Source organism: Pinus tabuliformis, chromosome 6, assembly GCF_031772625.1.
Source record: "Pinus tabuliformis cultivar Carrire ecotype Pingquan chromosome 6, CPIR1, whole genome shotgun sequence".
Lineage (NCBI taxonomy): Eukaryota > Viridiplantae > Streptophyta > Pinopsida > Pinales > Pinaceae > Pinus > Pinus tabuliformis.
The window spans coordinates 105,477,803-105,482,502 of record NC_142292.1 but is presented as its reverse complement, the minus strand read 5'-3'; the positions used below and the strand labels follow the sequence as shown (position 1 = coordinate 105,482,502).

At 40.0% G+C, this 4,700-nt stretch overlaps 4 non-coding genes across 4 annotated transcripts; all 4 read right to left on the bottom strand.

Annotated features, from left to right (window-relative positions):
* Window positions 1-1,058: 1,058 nt before the first annotated feature.
* Window positions 1,059-1,139, bottom strand: TRNAL-AAG (transfer RNA leucine (anticodon AAG)). Its single transcript has one exon. It is a non-coding gene; the product is annotated as a tRNA-Leu (tRNA).
* Window positions 1,140-1,220: 81 nt separating this feature from the next.
* TRNAL-AAG (transfer RNA leucine (anticodon AAG)) lies at window positions 1,221-1,301 on the bottom strand. Its single transcript has one exon. It is a non-coding gene; the product is annotated as a tRNA-Leu (tRNA).
* An 81-nt stretch (window positions 1,302-1,382) lies between these two features.
* On the bottom strand, window positions 1,383-1,463 carry TRNAL-AAG (transfer RNA leucine (anticodon AAG)). The gene has a single exon. It is a non-coding gene; the product is annotated as a tRNA-Leu (tRNA).
* Window positions 1,464-1,911: 448 nt separating this feature from the next.
* Window positions 1,912-1,983, bottom strand: TRNAP-UGG (transfer RNA proline (anticodon UGG)). The gene has a single exon. It is a non-coding gene; the product is annotated as a tRNA-Pro (tRNA).
* Between the last annotated feature and the right edge of the window lie 2,717 nt (window positions 1,984-4,700).

The following is a 4,700-nucleotide window of genomic DNA, read 5'->3' as shown; positions in this document are numbered from 1 at the left end:
ACATAACCACTGCTATCATCCCATATCAAGCGACATTTCCAATGACAAATAGACGACTTAGAGGATATCACAAATAAACGGTGATGATGATTTAAACAGTGGTCTGCTGAGTGTTTGCCGAGAAAAAGAACCTACTTTATGATAATTATTAGAGCTATTGAAAGTCTTCTAGCTTATTCTAGTTGGTGATTATCTGTCTATTCTCTTTCATAATCGATTCTCCCTCTTCTATCAACCCAATGCCGACAACATAACCACTGCAATCAACCCAACATTTTCAAAAACTTATATGACAGATAAACGGTCACGATGACTTAGACCATTGTCCGCTATGTTTCCAGGAAAAAAAACGCGTATGGCCTGATAATTATTAGAAGTACTGAAAGATCTTTGGCCTAATCTAGTTGGTGAATATCTAAACAATTTAGAAAAAATATGTGTGTATGAAATGCTACTGTACATTTCCAATGATTTTGGTTTTTTACAAAATGCTATCGTACATTGCACAATATGGTGGTTCTGGAAAATAATTACCATGTTCATGCCGGTCACCAACTGAAGGGCTTACGGCAAATGAGAAAGGAGAATTCTGAATACCTACATGACACATTTAAACTAAGTACAACGGCTGGACATATAATTACCATGTTTATCCTTAACACATTTACGCTTAGTACAACGGCTAACCTTAAAATTATAACGTCATAAAAACAGGGAAGAGGAAGAAAGCGGAACTGTTATCTTTGAAAGTCATAAAAATAGGGAATACAGTGACTGGGCAGGAAAGTGGAAGTGCTTTATAATATCAATAAAAACAGAGAAATAGTATCCGAAGTGGGATTTGAACCCACGCCCACGCCCTCAATCGAGGACCAGAAGCGCCTTAGACCACTCGTCCGTCCTGACAAGCGAGAAATGTTGAGAGTGGGGTTTAAACCCACGCCCTTTCGGACCAGAACCTTATCTTCAAAGGAAAAAAGTGTCAGAAGTGGGATTTGAACCCACGCCCTCAATCGAGGACCAGAACTTGAGTCTCGGCCATCCTGACAAGAGAGGAATGTTGAGAGTGGGATTTGAACCCACGCCCTTTCGGACCAGAACCTTAATCTGGCGCCTTAGACCAACTCGGCCATCTCAACAGCTGGAAAAAAAATTGATTATCACTCTTTCTCATCCGTCCAGTGCACTTGGAAGGTTTAAAAAACCTGACAAAAAGGGAATGTTGAGAGTGGGATTTGAAACCACGCCCTTTCGGACCAGAACCTTAATCTGGCGCCTTAGACCAACTCGGCCATCTCAACAGCTGAAAAACGAATTGATTACCACTCTTTGTCATCCGTCCAGTGCACTTGGAAGGTTTAAAAAACCTGACAAAAAGGGAATGTTGAGAGTGGGATTTGAACCCACGCCCTTTCGGACCAGAACCTTAATCTGGCGCCTTAGACCAACTCGGCCATCTCAACAGCTGAAAAACGAATTGATTATCATTCTTTCTCATCCGTCCAGTGCACTTGGAAAATTAAAAAAACTGGACAAAACGGGAATGTTGAGAGTGGAATTTGAACCCACGCCCTTTTGGACCAGAACCTTAATCTGGCGCCTTAGACCAACTAGGGCATCTCAACAGCTGGGAAAGCAAATTGATAATCATTCTTTCCCATCCGTCCACTGCACTTGGAAGGTTAAAAGAAAGTAAACGTTCCTGTGAATCAGGCGGGAGGGGGGAGGGTGGGGCGGCGGGGCACACTTACATTTTCATGAATACTAAGGGCATTCCGAGAATCGAACTCGGGACCTCTCGCAGCCAGGGGAGGCACACTTACATTTTATGAATACTAAGAAGGTTACGAAACAGACAGCCAAGAGGGGAGGCATACTTTACATTTTCATGAATAAAGTTCCAGAGGAAAAGGGGCATTCCGAGAATCGAACTCGGGACCTCTCGCACCCAAAGCGAGAATCATACCACTAGACCAAATGCCCGCTTTCAGTGATAAACGTGATTAAACGGAATTCAACCTGATCATTAGAAATACTACGTATTGATAACCTACTTCCACAGTCGACTCCCTTGTTCTGCACAGCTTCATTCGACAATGATAAACAGCAAAGATTTGTATTTCAAATTGATAATCTGCCGCGCAGTCGACTCCATTGCTCTCCAGATTTTCATGGGACTGAATAATAAATAATAAGTCCCGTCCATTGAATTTTATTTTGGACGGGGATTTCTGTCATTAAACCCTAACGAATGCCTATCCATCATTTTTATCCGCGAACACCATGATTAGAATACAGCCGGAATTTCATTTTTGGTATACTTGATAAGAGCATTGCCTTGCATATTTTTCCAATGAAGTTGAGTAAATATGCCATAATCTGAAGCCAAAAATGAAAGTATTCGCTCCAGGGAGCTTTTAGTTTTTCCCTTTTTAAACGCTCGATATCATTGCGAGAGTGAATGCATTTTACGTTGTAGTAGCTGAATATTATAATTTATAATATTAATATCATTGCACATTATATTTCGATGTAAAATTGAAATTATTTAAATAATAATATTTTATAATTTTTTTAATAAAAAATATAATATTATATAGATTAAATACAGATTTAATATGCGTTTTAATTTTTTCACATCCAAATATTTAAATGTTGTATATAATTATTTATTTATTTTTAGATTTTTTTAAATTTTTACACATCATATTCGCTGTAAAATAAGCTTATTCAATTATATCAATTATTAGAAAAAAAAATAAAATCTTTTAAGCACTTAAATATTTGTGTTTTATTTTTTAAATATTTTATATTAAAATTAATTTATTTTTGTATTACCTAGTAAGCTATAAGTTATTGGCTCTAATTGACATCACTATGAAGTTCTACCTTATACTTCCACCAAATAAAAAGGACTTATAACGTGTACATTGTTATTGTATAGGTCTCGTGGCAAAAATAAATATGTTCTATCTAAACTATTTTTTTTTTTCAGAGAGAAAAAGCGGTATAGATTATATTAAGGATATATAAAGATCAAATATACATAGGAGTTCAAGATCCTCAGCCATATTAAGCAAAATCATTATGAATGGGGAGAAACACATAATTCCCCAAAAGAGTTCTGAAGAAACTATCCAGAATGTAGCAAAAGAGTTCTGAAGAACCATCCAGAAAGTAGCATATAGATATTACGTAATGGAACACATTGCTGGATCATAAACAGAAAGATAGATAAGGAGACAAAGAGCTTTTAGAGGGCCCATTTAGTCCAGAGAAGGCATGAACCCCGAAATTGTAATCAAAATGGAATCAAGTGGCTGACAGTAGCCCTGGAAAATACGACCATTCCTCCACTTCCAAATATGCCAGCAAGTGAGGATGAAAAGAGCATGCCAGGTGGGGCATTGGGCGCTCCACCATAAGAAGCCATCCTGTACAGAAGAAAAAAACCGGTGAGGAAAACCATAAATCAGAGAAAGTTCGTACCAGATTGCAGTGGAAGCGGCACACTCGAAGAACATATGATTGTTTGTTTCTGCCGCAGCTAAGCATAGTTGACATCTGCCAGGACCCTGCCATCCTTTCTTTTGGAGAACCTCCCAGGTGAGGTTCTTATTAGAGAAAAGAAGCCATGAGAAAAGGATCGACTTGAGAGGGCAGGGGGCTTTCCAAAGCTTGGCGGGAAAGGTTGGGGAGGATGGCGGAAACTCAGATGATAGGACTGTGTAGAGGTTCCTGACAGAGATGGGATGGGTTGTATTATCAAGGGACCAGATCAGCTCATCCTTTGTACCCAATTGAGTGATCCCACTGTTTGTGAATCTGTTGGTAAATGAGAGCCATAGGGGGCGGAGGGGGGGGGGGGGGGGGGTAAGGCTAATTGGAGATCATTTTTCCAGATAGGTTCCTGAGAGGACCATGAGGCTATAAGCTTGTTCCAGGTAAAAAGGCCCCTTGAGTGGAAAAAGGAGAGTAAGGCCGGAGGGACCATGGATTCTAAGTTGTATAGAGTAGGATCAATACCAATGAAAACACTTGAGCCAGAAAAGATTGTCCACTTTAAATTCTTCATGAAAAAAGATTGAATCTTTCTGAAACTAAGCCATATAGAGGAGCCAGTTCTGATGCCGAGAGTTGACCTTCTGTACCAGTATGCCATATTTCTGCCTTTAAGATACTTTTGATTGATGAGAGTGCTCCACGGACTGCTCCCAAAAATGCCTCTGTGAAGAGATTTGCAAATGAGCGCTTTTCCAAAACATTTCATGTTAAGAAGGCCCCATCCACCTGCCTTTTTCGGCCTTGTGATAGAGTCCATCTTCGCAAGGTGAAATTTGGACTGATATGATCGTCCGCCCCACAAGAAGTTTGCAGCAATGGACTTCATTTTCTTTGTGACGGAGGCCGGGAGAAGGAAAAGGTGACCCCAATACACCGCGAGTTGGGAGAGCACTGCCTGTACCAAAATGAATCTGCCTGCGAGGGACAGAAGACGCATTTCCCAGCCTGAGATTTTATTGTAGAATCGGTCTATCAGCCAATGCCAATCCTGGCTGCGATATCCCCTCGCTTTTAAACGAAACCCCAAATATGTAAATCCATCCTTTATCAGTGCAAGATTGATACCGAAACGATCTGCAATCCACTGTGCTATTGCAGGGTTCGAACCATTGTGATATAGCACTGATTTTCCTTTA